Below are 26,822 nucleotides of genomic sequence, written 5' to 3'. Positions count from 1 at the left end.
TTAGTAGGCAAGAGGAAGAAAGAATGAGGGAGTAAGATAAGAACAAAGTATTAAAGGAACTCGGTGTACATTCTTGACAAATGCGGCATAGAGTTGTCAGTGCTTACAGACAAACAGAACTGCAAGAAATAACTGCAGTCTGGGAAGAATGTACATCTTGTGACAGTTACCTTGAAAAATAAAAACAGGAAAAACATCTCATTTGAAATTGGTTACTCCATTTGTATATTAGCATGGGGTTAATTCATCATGCTTGTGGAAATTTTACTTAACTATTTGTGATGATTCCTTCCCACAAGCCCTCATCCCATTCAGTTGCACCCCTAAATGTCTCATGACACATCTTATTTATTAGGTAATTATGATGTAGATGCATTCTCTGCATTTCATTGAGGTTGATGTTGCAGGAGACGAATTAAATTCAAATTGGCATCCAAATGCCCATCAAACTGGAACAACACTGCCATGCACATTTAAGAACTTACCTGTAGGTAACACAGTAATATTTTCCAGTAACATTAAAAATAGCATCAACAGTAAGCTATATCTGGCTCAGTTTACTATCTATGCAGTTAGATACTAATGCACAAGGTCCAAAATGCATTCTTTGAGAGAATGTACTTACGTTCATTGCCCGTGAATTCATTGTCTTACGAAATTGTCCAGAATGTGTAACTGGGGAGCATCATTTCAAATTGCATAATGACAAAAAAACTGATTACATGTAACATGGGAAATTTTTCACAAATTTTAAAATGTGAAGTTGTTTGAAATGTACTTCTAGAAATGTGAAAATGTGTCTGTCTTAATACGCCATGACTAAATACAAATTAAAAAAAAAAATTAATGAGGCAAATACATAACTAAGTATTTATTTTTGTTACTATTGTAGAATAGTAGTGTTAATGATGTCCTTTTTGGTGCCATTTGTCTTTGAAAACATTTTTATTACACAATAAATCATTTCATATCAAACTCAGTATGTCTTTCTGGTAAATATTTTGATTTATAGAATCTTGAGAATGGCCATTCTTTTGGTTTCTCTTAATATCTGGTAAGGTTTTCGTGCTCCATTCAAACAACCACAAGCTGATGTACAAACCTCTTCCTCATTGGCAGTTACAATAGGAACTGCACCAATGAAGTTCGCACAGAAATCTATATCTTATATGCTCTTCTAGCCCTCCCCAAAATGTTTAGATAGTAAGTAGTAGATTCACATCAGTCACCTCTGCTTTGCCTGTATGGTGAAATCACTGATGGTTCTCCCCCTGCACATCCGGGGGTAAGAATACGCCCTAGGTATTCCTGCCTGCCATAACAGGCGATTAAAAGGAGTTTCCCATGTTTCGGCCTTTGTGACGGTCCCCTGTAGGGTTTTGAACTCCCTTCTTCAAAACTTTCCCGAAGATCAAGCCAACTGGGGAAGGGAGCCTTACATGGTGCATAATGTCCATCATGCATTGAAATCTTTAGCCCACTTCCTCATTGTCGCATCGCAGTCCCGCTCATTCCCTATCTCTTGGGCGACGACACCTTCCTGGATGCATTGTGCTGTGTCACTTTGTGTGTCGACGATGACCATGGATTTCTTTCCACCTGATATCCAGCACGTTAGCCAGTCCGTTGTGGTGGGGGCGCCATGTACCGTGTTGGTTGTAGCCCCCTGACCGCACAGGGATCGCTCTGCTCATGCCAGCACCGGTAACTCCCAACGTATGCCAAGGGGTATATACCCATCCCCCTGCGGCATCAGGGCTCCCGGCAATGGCCGTCCTACCAGGTTGCTTTTGCTGTGGCTAGGTGGCGCCTGTGGGTAGTGCCCCTGGTCTGAGTGGGTGGCATCAGGGAGAATGACACGCGATGAATCACAGTCCGTCATCTCTTGTTGGTGGTGGTGAAACACTATTAGTCTCTAAGCTATCACAAGTTCAATTCAACGCACAGAAGTGCGACCCCAAATCGTTCCCCTCCTTGGCCACACTATGGAAGGAACATCAGGCCAAGGATGGCAGTGGAACTTATTCGCCACAGTACCTAGTATGTTCGAGAGCTGATGGGCAATCTTTCATGATGATGAAGCCTCAGTGTTTTGTGGAGCATTTGGAGTACTAGTTTGGAGAGGTGTAGGGATTGTCCAAAATGAGATGTGGGTCAGTCTTGATCAAAACAGCATCCTCAGCCCAGTCACCAATGTTAAAAGCTTGTGACAAGCTGGCGGATGTTTCTGTAACCACCACGCCCCATAAGAGCTTAGATATGGTCCAGGGTATCCTATCTCACAGAGACGTTCTTCTGCAGTCTGGCAATGAGCTGGGCCCCAATTTAGAGTGGCGAGGTGTACATTTCGCTCCTGTAGTCATTCTGTTGTGGTACTACCGAATTTGCGATGCGTTCCTGAAAATAAATCAAAGATACACTGAATGAGTGGAAAGAACAAACATAAGTAGAATAACATCACTGTATGTCAAATTAGAAAAGAATTAAGTATGTACTGATTAGTAACATGAATTTTCTGTGTAGAGTACACCACTCCATTGCCAATGAAGCACCTATGAAGTGAAAACTGCTGCATTTCAGCAAATATTAAGCTGTCAAATGGTGAAGCATATAATCAGCTAATCTGACAACATGTTGCATTCACAATGTAAATGGGCAGCTGCTGACAGTGATGCTAGTGTTTACCAAGAGTCATTTTATAGGTGCATCTTCAAGGCCTTAAGCATTTGTGATGAAGCAAGCTGGGATCTCTTTACTTCATCTCTTATTTTTCCACCTGCCTCCTTAAATTACTTTTATTTTAATTTCTGCCTAGTTACTTTTACATGTATGAATATAATCTGCATTTCCATAAAAGAGAAATGCTGGCCCTCCACCTTAAGGAATATAGCACAAGGTCTCATTCTGTGCCTTCTTTTGTATATGTAATTAATTCCCTAATTTATTTTGACCATTCCTAGTTAAATTTTTGTTATAGGGTGAAATCAGTAATTGTTTTGTGACAGATTCTATTGTTGACTTATAAATAAATGTAAGTTCTGTAGTAAATATAAACATTTGGAAGAAAAACTAGTCAGATTCTTAAAGTATCTATTTGGCTCTATTCAAAAACATATTAGCAAAGTCAGCCCTTAGTTAATTCCAACATAATTACCAGGTTTGTAATTAACTGTAATTTCTGTAACTCAAACAGTGAAAATGTAAAGCTTCAGTGCCTATTATTGTGAGGATATACAAAAAAAACTGATTTTTGGTGCTGAGACAGTCAGCCCACAGCCGAGTTTCAGACAGGAATTATGTATTTGTTAAATTAACAACAATCCATCAACTTAACAGTGGAATAAGTGTAACACAAATAAGCAGTGTGTTATGACAATGTTCAATTTATTTGAGGAATAGTGTCACACATATCGTATTATTCTGCAAGAACTGCCTAGTTAGGTTTTTACTGCTCATAGATATTCAATGGAAACTATTGCAGCAATATGCTGATGTTGCCTGCAACCTATTAATGAGGTGTTTCAACATTAAGGAGGAATCAAACCCTTGCATTAAGATAAGCAGTGGAAGCAGTCATCACCAGGAATGTTTTCAATTGGCTGAGATAACCAATTACTTGCTGTATGTTAGATGGGAACTTCTTAAATATCTTCACACCATAGGATATAATTCCTAAGTTAGATTCCTGTCTTGTATTGACAGTGCCGAACACAGTTCAGCTTGAACTGATTTTTCACAGCCACACTACAGTTATTTCTTGACACCTATATACCCACTATAATGACTGATTTTTTTTACCCACCAGACAGCATTCTCAGGTGCAGTATGATGCACAGGATGGGGAGAGCCAACTGTTGCCTTATCATCAGATGGTACATGTTTGCAGCACTGCTGGAGAGGTGCAGCTGTGGCCAGGCGTGAATAGTACATACTTCTCACTACATTCAGTGTGTACATGTTTTGTTCTCTGGCCATAGCTACATGAGCCACAACAATGCTGGAAATATGCAATACATATGTCCCATCTGATGATAAATCGCTTGTGAATTCAAAACCGGCCATGGTAAATAGAAACTGAAGAATAAAATCAAGGGCACCTGCCTGCTGCAAACCTTTACACAATTTTAAACCTGAACTGAAATTGCTTCTTCTGGCAACATCTGCCTGAAGAGAGGTATTTAACAAAAACCTTGTGGTATAAGACTACGATTGCTTGCGCTATTTAGAACTAGATGCCAATATTCCTTCAGAGTAACATGAGCAGTGATGGAGACCAATATGTTCACTATTACTACTTTTCAGGCATTGAGCTTGCTGGTAATCTGTAAGTAGCTAGTATGTAGGCACAGAAGACACAGAGTGTAAAACCAATGTAACCTACACCATTTTGGTACAACAGACCAATGATCCTTGAAACATATCATTATTTCTACTTAGACACACAAACTATATCTGAAGAACAAATTCAGTCTATATAAAGGGATCTACTGATCTAACTATTATAAAAGGTAGATTGGCAAAAAAAAATCCATGACTCCATCCACCTGTTTTGAACAGTGATGTCATGGTTTAAACTATTTCAAGCACATACAATACGGTGACCATGACATCACTTATTACAACTGCAAACAAACATAAATAACATGTGAAGTATTTAACTCCAACAACAGAATGAAACTGACAGGAGAACAGAATGACGGAGGTGGTTTCGGGCACAGACAAATATACAACAGTAAGAATAATGACATTAGAACAAAACAAATATTTGCCCAAAAATCAAGGACATGAAATCATCAAAATTTAACACAAAAAAATTACAAAAACAAAATCTATTGGCACTGTAAATTTCGATATCTCAAATGAGGACTACAATACCAGCAACCCATACACAATTAAAAACCTCAACACCACAATTTTCACCTACATAGCTCCAACAAAGCCCTCGATACCAGGAACCAACATACAACTTTAAAACACGGTATTGCAAATTTCACTTAACCCATAATCCTCAAGCAAAGGTCTTGATATCGTGAACTTGCACCCAACTCCAAAACCCGATGAAACAAATTGACCTATATAGCACCAAAAAACAAATCCCACTGTACACAAAGCAACACACTCAAATGCTAAAATCTATTTTCCACACTTTCATTTACTCTACCTAAAGCAAAGACCACAGTACAACAAACCAAACCATGCCCACATGAGTAATATCAGAAACACATTCTAATGGTACATCAATAATCATGATACCAACCAATCACAAATTAAGTACAATATATATTATTTTTTTACCAACAACTTTTAATTATTTTAGTCGTTGCAGATCCAGACCATTCAGCCAGCATGTTTTTGACATTACTGAGAAACCTGATGTGATTTATATGTTTCTATTTAGCATCGGCCACCAGTCAACACTGGCGACGATTCGTTCGTCGTCGTCATCGTCGTCATAACAATTGGCGAAAAGGTTGAAGGTACAGATTTTTTGGAAAGTGGAACAGTGAAAGCAGCACTATTTATACATGTTTCCAGACTATATACCCGGCTGTGCCACCCATCCTCTCCACATGGTGTGATTGACGAGTGCATGACATTTTTTTCCTACTCCCGTTGTTGATTATTTGCTTTCGTTGTGATGGCAAATCCAGAGGCAGAACTGTTATGATTACAGAATCAGCAGCCCAACGCACTACTGCACACATTGGGACCGCTCGTCCAGGGACAACAACAAGCTGTGCCATAAGTACCGGCTGCACAGCGGGTCACAGTCCCGCCGTTCCGCACATTTGACTTCTGCGTGGAAAGATGGCAGCAGCGACATGTGCAGTTTTCACACCACCTTGCTGCATATGACATCCAACGTAAAACACAGCTGCATATGCTTTTATCTTGTGTTGGCGTAGCATCGTACCTCATTCTCCTCAAACTATTCCCGAGAAGTTCTCCATATCAGCACAGTTTCGAAGAACTTGTTCAGGAATTAACTGATTATTACAAGGAAAGTGTCAATGTTGTCACTCAGCAGTACAAATTTTTCCGCACAAAACGGGTACCTCATCAGAATTACCATGAGTGGGTAGCCAATTTGCAAGGCCTCACTTGCGACTGTGGCTTTTCATGTTCTTGTGGCATATCGTATTCTGACATAAGGGTACAGGACGCTATTGTGCAGAACGTGTCCAACACAAGCATTAGAGAGCAAATTCTTAAATTATCCAACCCCACTTTAGAACAAGTGTTGCACATTTTGGACAGGCAAGACACTTTGGATTTTGCTGCAAATTCTCTTGAATCGCCTCCCACTGTCTGTCAGGTTAGCAAGCTGGCTGCACGCGCATCACACATACATGATAATATACCGGCCCGGCGCACGCCTGCCCAATTCACTTCCAGGAGACAGACACAAGTTATGCGCCGGAAGACGTCACCTGCTTTGCGCTCATGCCCATCGTGCAAGGCCGTGTGCCATTTTTGCAACAAGAAGGGACATGTCCAGGCAGTGTGCCTCAAGACAAAAATCTAATGCTCCATATTACGTTTTGAGACAAAGTAGCTTCCACCAGAATGGTTTCCAAAATAAGACTTCCTATCACAATGAGCCATAAGCAATGGCAATAAATGTTGTACATTCGCCTCCTGTACCTGTGCCATTACCCTAGTGTGTGAATTTCTTTGTGATGCCAGTGCAAGCCGACGTAAGGAGACTCGTCACACACAATCTGCCTGTCAACACAAGCCAGTGCACAATGCTTCTCAGAATGCTAATTTTTGCTGATGGCAGAACAAACTTTTTGTAAACTTGAACGTTCGGAATCATATGATTTCTTTTCAGTTGGACGCTGGAGCTTCTGTTACACTCATGAATCATAAAACTTTTGAATTGCTTGGTTCACCTCCATTGAGTAATGCAAATGTTACCGTTAGCTACCTACAGTGGTCAAAGTATCCAGGTTTTAGGACTGCAAACTCAAGTGATTTCTTTTCATGTACAGTGTTCACCCTCATCTGTAAACATTTGTGATCTTGATTTATTTGATGTATTTTCCTTAATTATGCTCGATGACATACTAGCAGTCACTAAACGTGTTCCCACCAACAGTGTTTCCGAACTAAGTCAAGAGTTTGCTGACATTTTTTTCACCAGGTTTAGGGAGCAAGAAAAATTTTCAGACGCGTACTTGAATTGAAGGACAATGCACAGCCTAAATGTTTCCGCTCTCACACAGTTCCTTCATGCACTTTCTAGATGAAGTTGCTAAAACACTGCATGCACTTGAGGAACAAGGAGTGATTGAACCAGTGACAACATCACTATGGGCTTCACTGTTGGTTATCTTAACAAAACCATCAGGCAAATTGCCGCCATCAATCCTCAAATTGTTGTTTCAACATTTCCTTTGCCACTTCCAGAAGACTTGTTTGACAAATTGTGTCAAAGTAAATATTTTTCCAAGTTAGATTTGTAAGATGCATATCTTCAAATTCCCATGGATGACAAATCCCACAAGATTCTCGTCGTGAAAACGCATTTAGGTCTCTACAAATTTAAGAGGCTTCTGTTTGGATGAGCCTCTGCACCTGCACTATTTCAGCAGTACTTACAGGCTCTTTGTGCCTCGATTTCTTCAGTGTGCAATTACCTAGATGACATCGTAGCTTCAGGTTCTACACAACATGAACATTTGCATAATTTGAGACAGTTATTTGAAGTGTTACATGAGAATGGACTTAAACTCAATAAGGACAGGTGTACATTTTTTTCTGAACAGTTATCCTACTTAGGACATGTAATAAACTCTCAAGACATCCATCCAAGTCTGGATCAGGTAAGAGCAATATCAGAGCTACCAGCATGCAAGACAGTTAAATAATTACAATCCATCCTTGGAAAGTTCAATTATTATCAAGAGGTTTTGCCTCATGCATCATCTCTTGCAGCATCATTAGATCGACTATGTTGAAAGAACGTTTCGTTCAATTGGTCGCTTGAATGCGAATGTGCCCTTCAGCAGCTTAAATCTGCATTGTTATCTAGTACATAACCTTTTGGCCTCACGGTTGATGCTTCCGAATTTGGGATCGGAGCTGTTCTTGCTCACAAAATTGGTTTGCGCAATTGCCTGATCGCATTTGCTTCAAAGCTACTCTCCCCTGCACAACGTAACTACTTGCAGATCTAGATGGAAGCTCTTGCTTTGATTTTTGGAGTCACTAAAACCCATGCCAACACACTATCCAGATTGCCAATAGCTGAAGACTTGCTGTCTGACTCTTCTGAACAGGCTTGTATGTTACCTGGTGTGCAAAATGATGATGTAGTAGAAAGTTTTCCTGCTGACTTTTGTCGTATAACCACAGCAACAGTTAACAACCTAGTATTAAGTGTCGTTTTGCGTCATGTCACTAAGCAATAGCCTTTGTCAAAAAATTTGGATCGAAGAACCATTGGTTCGTCTTTTTTTTTTTGTGCAGACGACTTTTTGTCCAATGTGACGTCATCTTGCTCTGCACGGAGAACAATCAGTCTCGTCTTATTGTTCTTCATTCTCTGCAGTCACTGTGCTACGACTTCTTCAAAAAGGTAATTAGGGTATCGTACAGACAAAACAGTTAGCTCGCCGTCACTGTACCTAGTTTGGTATTGTTCCTGACACACCCAAGATTTGTTGTTCTTGTTCCGTGTGTGCAGAAAACAATCCGCACCACCGTAGAAAGTTTTCTCTTGGCTTAAGGCAACTTTGCCACACAATAGCTTACATTTAGATTTTGCTGGTCCTGTTTGGGACGCACGATGGTAATTCTTGTTGATTCTTTTAGCAGTTTTCCATCTGTTGTCCACATGTCATCAACATCGTCTGCTACCATCAAATACTTGTCTTCTATATTTAGCATAGAAGGATTGCTACAAGTCATTGTCACCGACAATGGACCTCAATTTGTGTCTGCAGGGTTCAAAACTTTTTGTGAAGCTAATGGTATTCAGCATTTAACTTCAGCACCATTCTCCCCTCAATCGAATGGAGCCGCTGAAAGATTCGTTCGGACATTTAAGTCGCAAATGTCTAAATTGATTGACTCTCATTCTCATGAGGATGCTCTTTTGTTGTTTTTGTCTACATACCAATCGCAGCCATGCGGCGGTGCTTCGCAGTTGAATCACTGCAACGTCATCCTCACAGAAATCTGCACTTGTTGCATCCCCCCCACACCATATTTCTTTGCCATGGCAGACCCACAAATTCTTGCCAGATGATATTGTCTATTTTCGTCATTCCCACAGCAATCACCGATGGTTGAAAGGGTGCATCCTTCGCCATCTTGGTTGCGCCATGTTTGTCATATCAGGTCCATCTGGTGAGGCATGCAGGCATCGGAAGCAGATGCGTCTCATTAGCTGTGGGGTCTCTGCCACTTGCCCTATGTTTCCAGTGTTGGCTCCGTCGGGGCTGCCCTTGCAGGGCCCTCTTCCTTGCTCTCCACACCCCTGGGTGCCAGCGCCCGTAGCTTCGCCTTTGACATGCGATGATGCGCCAGTGCGGATACCCTGTCTCACAGTGGAGTTGATCGCAGTGCCAGCAACGCTGCGGGGACCACATGACCACATGGACCAGGTGCCTTCAACTGTGATAGGGCACAGTGAAATTCCAGTTACAATGCCATCCAATGCCGCAGAACAGTCTGCACTTCCTGATTTCCTTCTTTGTTGCCGGTCGGGTGGCCTGACCCAATGGAGGTCGACCCTTCGGTTGCTCCCATAGTTGTAGAAGCGCAGATTCCTCATGTTGACGTGCACCGTGGAGTAGGTTTCCAGGCGTTTCCAGTCTCCCGTTGGCCGGAATGGCAGGGTGTAGGTGGGCATGCCTCACCTGCAGTCAGGCTACCCACTTCCTCGATTACATCAGCATGGCGTCCTCCATGTGGCAGTCATAAGCCATATTCAACGGCCGTTCGCAGATTTGTGAGGGAGGACTGTGATATCAACGTATGACACCACAATTGTCAGGGGATGAAGTTATCGATTGCGGTCCGTATTGGTGTCACTGTACCCATGAGTCATGGCCAGCGCTGCTCTGCGGCTTGTATCAAGTTTCTAGCAAGCTCTCGTCCACTCTTGCTCGGAATGTCAAGTAGTAAAGTAGCATAGCCTTCAGCTGATAGGAGGCAACCTCTAACAAGGCACTTAGTAACGTATGGCTTAACTGAGGCCTCAATAGCTATCTGTTTATACTTATATGTATGAAGCCAAGAAGAATCCTGAACAATCAGTTAAATACAATATATGTAATATTTTCCAGCGACTTCTCATTATTTTAGTCATTGCAGATCCAGACCATGCAGCCAGCACCTTATTGACATTACTGACAAACCTGCTGTGATTTGTGTGTTTCTATTTAGCACTGGCCACCAGCCAACACTGGCGACGACTCGTTCATCGCCATCATAAAACATATAACAAAAGCAAAAATATCTCCCACTGCAACAAGTAATGACCTACTCATAAGTATCTGTATCTTATTCACAATTGAAAAAAAAAGAAAAAAATAATATTAAATCTCTGACCATAAGAAACACATTCCACTAATATTTCCAAACATAAAAATGAATCCATCAGCCACAATGTGAAAATTCAATCTATCTCAGCAGAAATTCTTCCAATAGCAACCTGAAACATTCAATTCATGTCAAACAACTCACTAACATACTTCTAGCACAAGAGAGCGCCCCTAAATACTACAACACACCATCTACAAACACAGACAGACTCAGAAACATCAAACCTCACCATGACATTACCACCGCATCACAGGTATGTAACAGGTCTAAGCAGATGGGTGTAGCATCAGCACCTGACCTTGAGCAAATAACGTGACAGTAGCATCAGATAGTAAATGTGAGGCGGAAAGCAAAAAGGGACCTCTTGTCGGAAGAGTAAAATTTTCAGTACAGGCAAAAACATTCAATAATGTGTAAAATATCAAATTTCGTTTTTTTTTTTTTAATATATTATAACAGTTTACTTCATTCTGAACACGCTCACATTGATTTGAAACTTGTTTGAATGCAACAAAAGTCAATTATATCATTAAAAAAATCAATGTCAGTCTTCGGAAAAGGGACCTCTTGTCGATATCGGAAAATAACATTGGTTCGACAAGAGGTCCCTTTTCTAGATATCGCAGCTATACATGCAGTACTTCACAAAATAGCATCTATTAAATTTTAGAAGCATTTTAAGGAGCTCAGAGTAATTTCGTATAAAAGAAAACTGTTTTGTGATTTCAATAATGCCAAACAACACACACGGTCCTATTTTTGCGAATGCCTACAGATATTGCCAATGTATAGTTGGTAGCCCTCAAAGAACAGCCGACAGCTGACGTTACAAATTCGTGTTTACAGCTTGCTCAGTTTAAAGTATGCAATGTGTGAAGATAGAATTGTGAAAGCACTAAACGATACTGGTCTTGGTGGTGATTTATATGATAAAAATTTACAAAGTATTTCAAGATTATTTTTCTGAAAGAATGCCAAGTAGAGACGAATCAAGTGATGAGGAACGGGAATCTCAAGGTGATGACTCAGTTAACCTATTTGATATTTCTCTATTACAAGACATTCCGAAGTTTAATGAAGCCTTAGGTAACAACGATAATGTTACTGATAATGTTATTATTGAAATAGAACGAAATGTTAATAGTGATCACGTTGTAGATGAGAATGATGGTGCTGAAGACTTTGACCTGGTAGTAACTGATGACTGCATAAATTTAATTGACTCTTTTGATGCTGACAGAGACTATGCTCTCGTTTCAGAGTTTTTAAAAGCAGGTTGCGGGTGCAAAGAAGAATGTTGCAATTGCTGTTCAGTTGATGAATATTTGGAAATGTGTCACTAATGTGCTGAGACTGATCATTATGAGAACAATGTCAACACATTAGATCAAGTAATATTAGGCCAATTGCAGTGTGTCACTTCAGATTCTTCTTTGACAGCTCGTAAACATAAAGTACAAACTGAGAGGAAACAGTCACAAAGTAAATACTCAGTAAAAGGTCAGCAAGTTTGTACAAACACTTACATGTTTTCCAACAATATTAAAATTACAAGACTAAAGTGCTGTAACAAAAATGTATAATGTTACAGGACTGATTGTCAAAGCTCATGGTAATGCAAGAAAACTTACTAAGAATGTGACTTCTTTTTCTGATTCAGAGTTTGTTGTAAGGTTTTTACACAATTACTCAGAACAACATGCCATAATTTTATCAGGCAGAAGTAGCACTCAGTACAAAGCAAATTTTAAGCTTCTACCTTCAAGTGATGATAAAGCCAAATTTTTTGAAACTTATATGGCTTCCTTTACAAATGATATGCCTGTAAAACCAGTATCAAGTAGAGTGTTTTGTAATATTTGGAAAGAGATATGTCCAAAAATAGTTGTCTTGAAGCCCAAATCAGATCTCTGTGCATTTTGTCAACAGCATTTCACTTCAGGAACTGCAATGGTTTCAGTGCCTGAAGCAACTAAAATGGAAACTATTGAAAAAATGAGGTCCCATCTACAACTTGTTGCAAAAGAAAGAGTGTTTTATAAGGGAACTATCAAAAAGACTACGGAAAATTTTGAAGATGGTGATAGAAGTTGTGCACACTACAGTTTTGACATGGCCCAGCAGGTTCACATACACAGTAACCCGTTGCAGCCTGGACCTATTTAGTTCTTGGTTCCATTCGGAATAGGAATATTTGAGGTTATGTGTGAGACTGTGAACAAACAAGTAAACTATCTACTCCCAGAAAGTGTATGAACAACAATGGGATCCAACACATGTTAACTCAGCTGTTGCTGTTGGAAATGAAATAAGTGAAGTTGCTGTGAATACATAACATAGTGTAAAAATATAAATATTATGCCAAAAAAATAAGCACGGGGCTAGCTATATTTTTCTCAACAAGGGGCCAATTAATTTGGTTTTAAATGTATTTACACTCTGATGCGATATTGGTCTCTGGGAGCAATCCACAGATTGTGAAGTGTCAATTAAAAAAAACTCCAAACCACTTGACAAAAGACATTTTAAGTGTAATATATATGCAGAATTTGTTTCTTAAATATGTAAAGTTAAGCAATGATAATAAAGTTAAACTTTAAAAGGCCATATCTCAAAACAGCTCTTTTATATAATAAATATTCAACCTGCCATAACTTCCTCAAATTTAGAGATAGAAATAAAAATCTTTTACAGGTTGTTCAGAATTTAATGCTGAATGTAAAAACTACAAAAAATCAAATTCCTAAATTTTCGACACGAGGTACGTTTTCGCTTTCCGCCTCACAAATATTGATGAGGCAATGACTGCCAATTGGCAAGAAAACAGGACTAATTTATCTAGAAAGAAGCTTTATTACTGTTGGAACATTTTTTCAATGTTTGCATCTTCTTTGTACAACCCAAAAAGGTCAGCACTGCCTGCTTTGCATTTAGAAATCTTTCTCACTGTACCGGCCCACAAACAAGACTGACAGTACAGTCTTATTCAGTCTGTCCTACAGCATATTCTTTTTAATCAGCGCAGCTAAGATTTAAAAATTGTTTACTCTAACACTGAGATTCATATACTTACACCCTAAACCATTTACTCGCCACTGGTACTTCAGATTAATAAGAAACAGACGCTGATTTTCTGAATGTAAGCCGAGACATTCGCATAAACCCTTACCTGCTACCTCAGTATCCTGTTTTGCAAATGCAAATCTCTCACACTATCTACTGTTTAGTTGCACGTCACCTTCTGCTTTTAGCAAGTTTCATCGTTAAACGCTTCAGTGACTGAAAATAAACTTCAAGAACTTCACTACTTAACAACTCAAAATGTTTGAATGAGAGTTAACTTTCAAGAAGCCTTCCAGCAACCATATAAACAGTACTAAATTGCATACAACATAGCTTTGTACTCTTTAATATAAGCTTACAACTATGAAACTAAATCTGCAGTTTATAACGTTCTCAGTACAACGCTGTACTTGCAGCTTGAGCACATACGACACAGTATTAAATAAATCCTATACATTTATATTCTACGGGAAAATACGATATGCTAACCACAATAATTTTAACTGATAAACTTACTTAACTCCCAGACTGTCAATGTATCTTAGGTTTCCTATTCTCTCTCCAACAATTTTGCAACACATTTTGCGTTCTGCTTTTCGTATCTCATAAATCGGAACAGCACAAAGCCTGCAGTTCCACGAAGCATATACTATCTTGACCAAAACAATAACATACCTCCGCCCATACAAAGATCTTCCCGCTGGCCAAAAATTTCGTCTTCAAAGTTCATACTCACAACGCCTTCAAATGTGTGTGGTAACTTCTGAGAACTATATCACTTCTCCTTGTTTCGCTATCATTAAAGTCTTGTGCGATTCACCGCCAAACACTGTACTTGTATCGCTTTATTACATATTTACAAATATTGCAAAACAAAGTAAATTGACTAATTCAACGAAAGCTGGGTCCATGGAAATACAAGTGTAATAAATTACTTTGCAATGGTTCGATACTCGTTAACTATCGATAGTTGTGCGCGTCGAACTTGTAGCCTATAAATAGCGGCTCTTCGGCGTTTCAGTCTATTGAGAAATGTAAAGTACAGTGGAATTGTAATCAGTAGTACTTGTCGTAAATTTTTTTGTAGTGTGAACGTAGAAATTGAAATGTCGGTGTGGGAAACCACTTTAACTCCGCCTGCAGTTACTGTTCGAGTGAATTAAGTAGCTCTGCAGTTGCTGTTGCCGGTCCCAAGCCCGGAGAAAGGAGGAGGGTTGGCGACAGGGAAGCCGTAAAAGAATCGACATAAGATAGTTGGAGAGATCCTTTTGAGCTTAGGACCATAGTCGTAATGACGACTACGATAATAATAATATTGATTAACCCACACAATTTCAACGAGCGTAACAAGCAGGAATGTTGGCTCTTCCCCAATCAAACCGAAATGCAAATGCTTCTGGGCATAACCGTTCCTATTGAATAAAACTTTTCCTGGTTGTCCCTATTCTTACAACAGCAAAATGTAACAGTTTACGAATGGATAACTTGCACACCCTCCGCGCTTGTGCCAATTCCTGCTGTTATCTGTCAGTGTAACAGCGCCAAAGGACTTGTTAGTACGTAACGACAGCTTTTTTAGTTTGGAAGTCGAGACAAATTTATTGTAGTGGTGGACACAAGGAATCGGATATTCTAACCACTGCTTCTCAGTATATTTATTCCTTTATGAAACTGGTTGAAAGTAATGTGTCTACAACGAATAGCTTAATATATAGTATCAATACTAGTGATAAGATCAATCTACATAAAAACGTAAAATCACGTGCCTTGGCCCAAAAAGGCACCCAATATTCAGGAACAAATAGATTCAGTTAACTGCCAGCAACCATTAAAAACTTTGTTTCAGATGAACTACTGCTTAAACAGAGTTTGAATGGCGTTTTGGTAGGAAACTCATCTACTCTGTAGACGAATATCCTAACAGGGATAGTTAGACCAGCTTATGTAAAAATTTCTGTTTTGGCAACACTTAGTCACAACAGTTAAGATTAGGTATGATGATAAATTTATCAAATATTTATAACTAGGTTTCATTCTGATAGTGTATGAATTCTGTAAATATTAGCAGTTCCAATTTATTGTAATATGTTCACATATTATGACAATCTCCTGACAAATGATTGGGGAAGTGAGTGTTGCATTCATATGTTCTATAATTTTTATGTTATACTTTCTGACATGTTCCACGCCCATGAGAGTCGTGTCACTTTTGGGTCTATGGAACAAAAACTTAATCTAATCTAGAAAGAAAATTTCATCTCATCAAAACAGTCAATAGAAATTGTGAATTAAATTTCATTATGGGGCTTTAAATTTCTAGTAATGGAATAACAATATCTTTGTGTAAACTTCACAGTCAAGTAGATTACCACATAGTGCAGTACAAGTATGTATTTAGAATATGATTTATAAGCCCTTTGTAATGTTTAATTGTGTCTCAGCTACATTTTCTGACATGATAGAGAAAGAATTTAAAGTATGACTAGTAGTAAATCTGGCAAAAATTACAGTGATCCCTTAGGCTGCCCTCATCTGATGAAAAGTTTAATTTATAATTGCAATTACTGTTGATCTGCTAATGTAATGACCAACCTTGCCTTCCATTTGCTGAAACATTCACTGATAACCCCAAAAGTAACATTGTTTTTAACTGTACTAGTAGAGAATTACAATTGTAATAGAAATTTTCTGCATGTGTTTACCACTCAGATGCCTTTTACTGTGTGAATCACAGCATTCTCTTAAGTAAATTAGAATATTATGGTGTCAACAGTAGCGCTGCAAAATGGTTTGAGTCTTATTTAACTAACAGGAAACAAAGGGTGTCATTGTGAAATACTTGAGCATTAAGCAGTCTTCATCTGACTGGGAATTGATTACGTGTGGTGTTCCTGAAGGTTCCATCTTGGGTCTGTTGCTTTTTCTTGTTTGCATTAATGACTCCTTGCCCATTACATTCCCAGATGCTAAGTTTGTTTTATTGCAGATGGTACAGACATTGCAATAAGTAGGAAGTCAAGTACAGATTTAGAAATGGCAGCTAATCAAGTTTTCACTTACGTTAATAAACTAGTGAAAACTAATTCACTGCAAAGACACACTGGAACCTGCAAGAGATTTCCTTGTAGCATGTGAATAGCACATGAAGACATGCAGATCAAAGAGGTTGACAGTGTTAAATTTCTAGGATTATAACTCGATAATAAATGCAGTTGGGATGGGATTTGCAGTCAAAATGATGTCAGATGTAGTAAATATAATAATAACGTGCATTTTTTTATTTTCTTTCTGTAATGTCATATGGGATCATATTCTGGAGTAACTGACGAAGCTGAGCAAAAGTTTTTAGCAAGCAAAAGCATAACACAAGATTCATTTGTTGTGTATTTCAAGAAAATCATGTAGAAACCTGTTCGAGGAACTTTGTATCCTAACCATTGCTTCTCAGTATATTTATTCTTAATGAAATTTGTTGCAAGTAATATATCTCCATTTCCAACCAATTGCTCAATACATAGTATCAGTACTAGGAATAAGAACAATGTACAAAAAAAACTTAAAATCTCTTACCTTGGATCAGAAAGGGGTCTAATATCCAGGAACACACATTTTCAATTTATCACCAGCAACCATTAAAAACTTGGTTTCAGATAAAGCACAGTTTAAACAGAGTTTGAAAGACTTTCTGGTAGACAACTTCTTCTACTCTACAAATAAATATCTTAACAGTGACTGTTAGACCATCTTAAGGAAAAATATTAGTTTGCACCAATAGGTCACAACTGACAAGATTACGTATTTTGTGAATGATAAATTTATTAAAAGTGCATAGCTGTGTTTCATCCTGACAGAGTATTAATTCTGTAAATATTAGGTGTTCTAGTTTACTGAAATGCATTTACCTATTTTGACAGTCTGCTGATAACTGATCAGGGTTTATGTTCAGCTACTTGGAGACCATTTGCAGCTATTCATGTTTGGAACAATGGTGGAATTTTTATAAATGACCGTGTACTTGGTCACCGGGCCATAACTGTTCGCCCTAGGTTTGAATAACTTTCTGAACAATTCAAGTGTATGATTTGGGCACCAAGATCACCCAACATGAATCCTTTCATACATTTATGGGACATAATTGAGATGTCAGTTCATGCACAAACTTGTGTACCCGGAACATTTGCAATTATAGAGACAGCATTGGACGTTATTTCTGCAGGGGTCTTCCAACAATGTATTGAGTCCTTGCCACGTCATGTTGCTACATTACTCTGGGTAAAAGCATGTCCAACATATCAGGAGGCAACCCATCACTTTTGACACATCAGTGTATTACACCATTAGTCCGTGAATGTATTTCATTTGTAGGAGATAGTGTTCTTACATAATTTGTGAACCCAAAGGAGTCATTCTGCTCTCGTGGTTAGGTTATCTGCTGCAATTGGCATAGATAAGTACCATCAAGCATACCACACATAACCTTCTACATTCCATCAGTGGTGCCATCCAGGTCATTAAAAATGAGATACAGATTCTACATTTCCCACCTCCTGTGTTTAAACCACTAGATTTCGTGCCACACACCGATCCACTTTGGAACATCATGGTTTCAACCACACTGGTCATGACATTGGACACAGTGATATAATCACATAACAATGCCTCACACATAATTACAACAGTGTCGTAAGACATCAAATTCAGAGTGAACATGTTTCCAGTCATTTCACGTTCACTGGTACCACATGTGAAATCAACAGAAATATCCACTCATCAGCTTTCGCAGGCCTCCCACACTGTATTTGCAAATTCAGCCCCCACTGTTTGCAACCAGTCAATTGAAAACTTAGTTGCAGTAAATGGAGAGCATTTTCAAGTAACAGCTAATTAGTGACTCTTTTGAATAGTTCACTTTGGTGACCAGTAATCTTGATCAACATGTAACTTCAGTAGTGTTAGACATTATATTATGACGCTCCCTGCACCAGGCCTACAATGCCCTCATGATGGTGCTTATTTCACATTGCACAAAATCAATGGGTCAAAGGCTCACACAGGTCCTGTACAATGAGAGGCATGATGACATGATTCTGTCTGAATTCTGGAGACATCTGCATGGAATGATTATCAGTTTGGATGCTTTACTGTTACACATTTGGCAACAATTGCTACCAAAGTGAGGTTAATTTTAATTGCTCAGGAAGGGCAACCATTATACTAGTTACCAATGAAGTACAAACCTTGCCCAAAACATATGCCACAGTGGCCGCCACGATAACGTCCATTCACTTTGAAGGAAGCCAAACTATCACAGACCAGCCCAACATGCTGCTGCCTCGCCACCATGCCACATGTACCTGAAAGTCATAGAGTGTTCTCGAGGACCTGTGAACTCCCCATGCCACTGTCAAGAGGTTAACTAAGCACTCGTAAGTGTTGCACTATTGATCATGACAGCTGAGTACAAACGAGTCCCCTGCAAATGCCTACAGTGGTTTCATAGCCATGAGGCCACTCAGTCAAATGTTTGCTGTTCCACAGACATTTTGGTCACCTGGGAATGAATTGCAAGAAATTATGTTTGCACCTCAATGCCAAGACATGATTTGGTTGCAACAGTGTGATAGCCACTTACAGCACCTACTGTTTTAGAACAGTTAGCACCCTATGTTGAAAAGCCAGTATAGGACTGCTCAGCCTAACGCTTCTATCGGCATGCCTCCAAAGCTGCCGACTACCGAATGACTGCACAACACTACATCACAAAGGCTGTTCATTACCAACCACTATTCAGGGCTAGTGTTATTAATCAAATGGGATCAGAGATCAGCACACTGCCACACTAAGGCCAATTTAATGGCAGTTAACAAGTCCGTCATACGTGCATATGGTCACAAAACATTAGAGGCTGAAATAGACGCTTTGAGAACTGCAAGTGGGCTTACAAATTAACCAATGTTGTTCAACCAATTTCAGGTGCTGATTTCCTCACACACGTTGCACTGACCACCAATTTACTAAATGAATGACTGATACACTCTGTCACAGTCATACTATTCTTGCAGGAAAGGCTCATTCATCAAAGTACACAATGTCCAGTGTGTATAACTTTAGTGCTAACACCTCAAATGACCATCAACATTACTGGGAGTCCTACTGCTGCAACTTGAAATTACATCTCCATACCATGAAACAAGATTATGTAACAATCAGGCATGAAATAATCAAGTTACATGAGGACAATGTGGTGTTGAATGATACCCTATTGGAAACAGAAGGCAAACTCAAAGTGGCCCGCAAAACATAAGAACAACATAGGACACCTCCGCATTGCATCTGTGCTTTGCACACAACTGCATCCATGGAGTAACTGTGGCCCGTAAAATCACAGGGCATGGGCACACATACTATGGTTCACCATATCTCTACCAGACCTGGTCTGCAATATCGTCACAAGTTCATTGGATTGTGTGAAAATGTCTACCACCGATTTCCAGTGGCTACACAATGTCACCAGGGGAATTACACCTCACACTTCTCCCCCTCTGTCTGCTACCAATGGCATTCCTACCAACCATCATTCTACAGTCCTGGCTGTGTCACTGACTGCAGTTACATGTCCATCATGTCCAGCCACCCACACACAAGCTGGCTGTGATGTCAAATTTGAACTCTCTCTCATCTTTTAAGGGGGGGGGGGGGTCAAATGCTGTGTGGGAGTTACATAATCAACTAATAAATGTGTGACAAGTGCAGTGCATCTTTAATTACTCATATTGTTTGTTGCTTCCTGTTCTTGTTTGTTCACTAATACACTGTTATTCCCTGTATGTATTTTATATGGAGTAGATGGTGCCCCTACATGGTCCCACATTGTACAGTAATTCATACTATAGGCCTATACTTAAATGTGCACAATAAAATTAATAAATGTGTACATTTGGTAGACTTTGCAACTGAACATGTTATAGAAGACTCTTTATGGACCTAGGGATTGTGACTTGTATACACTCCCTGGTGCTGTTTTTGGTTAACAGCAAGAGTGAATTTAGGATGAATTCAGCAATTCACAATCACATAACTAGATGAAGTAATAATTCCGATGTCAGCTATGTATCCCTTTCTAGGGTTCATAATGGAGTTATATTTTTGTGTACAAAAGTCTATAAAAGGTAACCAGTGGGCTGCAGGCAGAAAACTGAACATTTGCAAATATTGAAAAACAAAATAAAATAATACCTCATTAGCCACTCTTTCAACAATTTATCAGAATATTTGAAGTGAAGAATGTAAATTCTGATAAAAATTAAGCACACTGTTTCATATAGATACATGACAGTGGCAAAACATTGAGTTCTTTAAAAGGAGTCAAGTGATGGAAGACAAGGGCACTTATTTAATTATTTTCTCTTTTGTGTAATAAATATATTTTTGAGAAATATCTCCTAAAATGGAATGCAGTGTGACATTAAGAAGTGTACAACTGCAAAGCAGGCACTTTTAACTTTTTGTGTGTTGATGACTTTACTAAGTCTGTTTAATGCCTTCTCTTTAAGTATTCCTACTGTCGAGTACTGTATATCAACATATTGTGAGGAATTTTGTAGTTGCATTTTTATGTTTGTAGCAGCAGTCAGAGCTATGAGTTGATGAGAATATTAGGTTAGAATGACCAGAAGACATTACCAATAGACCATTCTACATGTTTAGGGACAGATCATTGCAAAGTATGATAAACAGAATTGGTCAAAGTGTGAATTCCTTGTCTTAGTGCTTACTGCTTTAACCAACACTTTCACTACTTGTTTGGTGATTACAACTTTTTGGACTCTGTTCAAAAGATATGATCTGAACCTATAACTGCATTTTCCCCTAATTCAGTACTACCATAGTTTCTCAAATGTAATGTATAGTTGCCAAAGTTTGTGAGCTCGAGGAATAGCCTGTTGTGTGTTTTCTTTTACAAAATGCACTATAAAATTAATCAAAATGAATATAAAGCTCCATTTATCATTACCCCTTCTAAAAAGACAAACTTTTGGAGAACCAATAAGCAATAACTTCCAAGGAAGCTCTTCAGGCCAATAGTCATTGCACTTGCAGCTAACCTACCGGCACTAGTTTATGTGGCCAGCTGGTACTAAAACATGGAATTTCATCTAAATTACTCTAGCATAGGAATGATTTGTTAACAATTAATGTAGATTTTGAGATTTGTTAACAAGAGTCCTTTATTAGGCATAAAACACAGATGATAACTTGAAATGAACTTCCAGTGTGCTATATTTTAAAACAATTATTGAATCAAACCACATACACCACAGTCTCTCCCTGTGAGTTTCCAATAGTTCTGTTACAAAAGCCAGCCCTTTTCAGTGGCTTAGTAAACAATAAATGCATTATTCACTGAAGTATTTAGTAATCTTCAAAGATAGATAAGTTATTTGGAGGAAGTAACTTCTTTTGTGATGCACAATATCGCCTTTAGAAGGGTAGGTCAATGACAGTAGCAGTACTTGACTTAGTTACAAATATATGTTAGGGTTTTGAAAACAAAAGAGTCTAGAGCACTGGTACCTTGTGAGCTTAGTAAGGTATTCAATTGTACCTCATGTAAGGCCCTCCTCAGCAATGTAAAATCATGTGGTGCTGGGGGAGCTGTTGAGCTAATTCCTACCTGAATATCAGTGCAAGGAGTAGACTACATTGAAAGGAAGTTGAAATGGAGTGCACCATAGGAAGTAACATAAGCATCAATGGGCACACCTTGCAGTTTGCAGATAATAACATTTGTTCTCAAAAAGGGAGAGTGTCGCTCAGGCTTTTCAACAAGCAGAAGTCCTATTAGAAAAAGCCAAGGCCTAGTGTAGAGAATATACTTTGTTTAAGCCAATCTTTATTAATCTGCCTTGCTCATATGGAGGTAAATCGTGCACACTATAGAAAGAGAAATAAATTTCATAGCCACAGCACTGGCAATAGACAGTATAGAAAGCCCTGGATGTTGATTAACAAAAACACACAGGGCGTCCACATGGCGGTTCTCGAACTGTTGAATGCACTATTTAAGGGTATCCTGTCATTACCAATGGAGCAATTTAGGACTAAAATTTTGTCTGAACTGTGCACTATGTTCTAGAACTGATTTCATAGTTGTATTGTCATTGTACATTAGATTATAATCGAGTTGATCTCTTCATTATATACACTCCTGGAAATTGAAATAAGAACACAGTGAATTCATTGTCCCAGGAAGTGGAAACTTTATTGACACATTCCTGGGGTCAGATACATCACATGATCAAACTGACAGAACCACAGGCACATAGACACAGGCAACAGAGCGTGCACAATGTCGGCACTAGTACAGTGTATATCCACCTTTCGCAGCAATGCAGGCTGCTATTCTCCCATGGAGACGATCGTAGAGATGCTGGATGTAGTCCTGTGGAACGGCTTGCCATGCCATTTCCACCTGGTGCCTCAGTTGGACCAGCGTTCATACTGGACGTGCAGACCGCGTGAGACGACGCTTCATCCAGTCCCAAACATGCTCAATGGGGGACAGATCCGGAGATCTTGCTGGCCAGGGTAGTTGACATACACCTTCTAGAGCACGTTGGGTGGCACGGGATACATGCGGACGTGCATTGTCCTGTTGGAACAGCAAGTTCCCTTGCCGGTCTAGGAATGGTAGAACGATGGGTTCGATGACGGTTTGGATGTACCGTGCAGTATTCAGTGTCCCCTCAACGATCACCAGAGGTGTACGGCCAGTGTAGGAGATCGCTCCCCACACCATGATGCCGGGTGTTGGCCCTGTGTGCCTCGGTCGTATGCAGTCCTGATTGTGGCGCTCACCTGCATGGCGCCAAACACGCATACGACCATCATTGACACCAAGGCAGAAGCGACTCTCATCGCTGAAGACGACACGTCTCCATTCGTCCCTCCATTCACGCCTGTCGCGACACCACTGGAGGCGGGCTGCACGATGTTGGGGCGTGAGCGGAAGACGGCCTAACGGTGTGCGGGACTGTAGCCCAGCTTCATGGAGACGGTTGCGAATGGTCCTCGCCGATACCCCAGGAGCAACAGTGTCCCTAATTTGCTGGGAAGTGACGGTGCGGTCCCCTACGGCACTGCGTAGGATCCTACGGTCTTGGCGTGCATCCGTGCGTCGCTGCGGTCCAGTCCCAGGTCGACGGGCACGTGCAGCTTCCGCCGACCACTGGCGACAACATCATGTACTGTGGAGACCTCACGCCCCATGTGTTGAGCAATTCGGCGGTACGTCCACCCGGCCTCCCGCATGCCCACTATACGCCCTCGCTCAAAGTCCGTCAATTGCACATACGGTTCACGTCCACGCTGTCGCGGCATGCTACCAGTGTTAAAGACTCCGTATGCCACAGCAAACTGGCTGACACTGACGGCGGCGGTGCACAAATGCTGGGCAGCTAGCGCCATTCGACGGCCAACACCGCGGTTGCTGGTGTGTCCGCTGTGGCGAGCGTGTGATCATTGCTTGTACAGCCTTCTCGCAGTGTCCGGAGCAAGTATGGTGGGTCTGACACACCGGTGCCAATGTGTTCTTTTTTCCATTTCCAGGAGTGTATTTTATAGCATCATAGTTTAAACTGCAGTCTTTCATTCAGTTTATTGTTGTAATACTACTGTAATCTTGATGCAGTCTGTCCAGCTATGGCTGGTTAACAACAGAGGGCCGGTAATAAATGGACAAGATGTCAGTCTGGTTTTTGAAGATAATAAGCAAAGTTATCCTAACCACAGGATTATTCGTTAGGCTTTGTGTTATAATATTGCAAATTTCAGTAGGTGTGAGCGGGCAAGGAAAAAGTTATCTTGGGAGCAGCACAAAGCTTGTACAGTGACTGGGTACAGAAGGATTGATAAAAGAAGAAAGTTTGTCATCAATGTTTATAAAGTGACTGCTGAACATTTCACATAAATTTTTTGCTCAGAGGAAACACCATCTTCATTCTTAATACATGTTATTGATTGACTTCTTTCCTTTTCACCAACAGCCTCACTGATGACTTTCCATATAGCTTTTGATTTATTACTTGAATTGAGTATAAACTGCCAGTTCTACATTCTCTTGGCTTCACAACAAACTTGTTCACTTTGCAATAGTTATTGAATAACTTATGTAGTTTTACTGTGAACATAGAGCAGTCTTTTGTTTCTGCAAGGGTTTTGTGTTCCTGACACCAGCAATTTATTACTAGACATTTTCCATATAGTTTGCTTAGATCTAAGTTTGGTTGGAAATGCTACATCTTCATGGTTGTACAGAATACTCAAATTCTGGTACCTTACAGTCAACATCACTATCACAATGTACACGCTTCCAGTCAGCTTCATGGAGCACATGTGTGAAGGTAAATATGCTATATTATTTTCTTCAAACTTTCCTGACGATCTGTCAACATCTTGAGAGGTCAGGTACAGCCCAAGCCTTTGCAGCACCTGTGCTGAATGTCTGTCCTCCTGCTGTTCTTTTTGCCCTCCCTTGGGAAATATGTCTGGCTAGTTTTGAGAATGCGTACTGAAGCTTTAGTATCCTGACATCAGAACAGTCCCTCAATTGTTTTTCCTCTCTTTCTTCATTCGCCATCTCCTGCCCTTCCTCTGCTTCAACATTTGAGATTCCTCTTTGTTTCTTCTTCCTTCCTGTTTGCTCTTGAAGGCTGGCCTACATGTTTGAAATGTTACAGGTGACTGGGTAATGTGTTATTGCTAGCCCCGAGTCAACAGGTAGTGTTCACACATAGCCCCTGCTACAGGCCAGGTGCAGGGAGGGATGACTGCCTGAGCTGTTACCTTCCCCAATTGCCAATATGTCACTCTATCAGGAGTTTGGGAGGTGTGAACAATCACCTAAGGCAGGTGAGGCCCCCTTGGAAGGGCCCCAGTTGGAAGAAATGCACCATCGAAGGCACTGTCAATCATGGGGGATTTTCTCCCAATGAGCCAATCATCATTTCTTTCTACATCTACTAAATGTAAACAGAATGATGCTAAAGATTCAAAGAATCTCCCAGTGGGACCTTGGTCCCTCATGGTATCACATACTGAACAATGTCAGTCCTTTGCTACTGTTAATGTGTTTATTATTCAAAAAAGTTTTGCTGCAATCGCAGATCCTGTGAAATATTGCCACAATTTATGTAATGGAACTTTGCTTTTGGAGTATAATTGTGATTTTCAGGCCCAACAACAGCTTACAGCTTCACTCCTCCACAGCTACCCTGTTCATGTTGGGGCCCACTGAATACTGAATTCTTTGCATGGTGTTATTTACACTAGACTGCTTGGAGGTCTGACCAAGGGAGAAATCCAATCTTACCTCTCTGATCAGGACATCACTGCAGTCCATCAGGTAACAAAAAGGTTGATGCAACTTTAGTGCCTACACACTCTTTTTCTCACGTTTGATCAAGCAGTGCTTCCACCGAAGATCAAAGTAGATTATGAAGTGATCACGATGCAACTGTACATTCCAAACTGGATGTGTTGCCACCAGTGTCAGCATTACAACCTAATTCACATGTCCTGTTGAAACAAAACTAAATTAGTTATTTGTGGTAGGGTTGCTCACAAGAGCAATTGCCACTTCCGCCTCCATGCTGTATCAATTGCAACAGCGATCATGCAACCTCCAGCGGAAGGTCCACAGCATTAGATCCAAATAGGAGGAATTATGGCTGCTCTTCGAATCATAGTATCCACTCTTTCTCTGCCTCCAAGAAACAAAACTGCATCCTTGAGATCGCTCTGACCTTTTATATTTCCTTCTGGTCTGCTTTGACTTTCCTACAGAAGACACCATTCCATCTCATGGGGGAGTCATATTGCTCATCTGGGATGACATTCATAGCCAGGCCATCTTACTGAACACTTGGCTGCCTGCTGTTGCAGTTGACATTATCCTTCCTTGCTTAACCTTTACTCTTTGCAGTGCATACGCCCCTCCATCATTTGGTGTCGCCAGGGCAGGCTTCCTCCAGCTTACTGATCAACTGCCTCACCTCTGCTCATTGACTTTAATGCACACCATCCCATTTGGGGCTCTTCCAGAACCTGTCAGAGAGGTTCTGTCTTGGCTGACCTCAATCAACTCAACCTCTCTATCTTAGTAATGGAGCACCCACATTCCTCTCAGACTCCACACACACCTA

The 26,822-nt window shown here is 40.1% G+C and overlaps 2 long non-coding RNA genes across 3 annotated transcripts in view; both read right to left on the bottom strand.

The window, feature by feature from the left end:
• Positions 1-26,822, bottom strand: part of LOC126299261 (uncharacterized) — a 717,934-nt gene that overhangs the window by 409,703 nt on the left and 281,409 nt on the right. The window lies entirely within an intron of this gene.
• Positions 848-14,289, bottom strand: LOC126299264 (uncharacterized). Its single transcript, XR_007552761.1, has 2 exons — positions 14,137-14,289; positions 848-2,397 (listed from the first exon to the last, which is right to left on the bottom strand). It is a non-coding gene; the product is annotated as an uncharacterized LOC126299264 (long non-coding RNA).

The sequence above is a fragment of the Schistocerca gregaria genome, chromosome X, assembly GCF_023897955.1.
Source record: "Schistocerca gregaria isolate iqSchGreg1 chromosome X, iqSchGreg1.2, whole genome shotgun sequence".
Lineage (NCBI taxonomy): Eukaryota > Metazoa > Arthropoda > Insecta > Orthoptera > Acrididae > Schistocerca > Schistocerca gregaria.
This window is presented reverse-complemented; position numbering and strand designations above follow the sequence as displayed.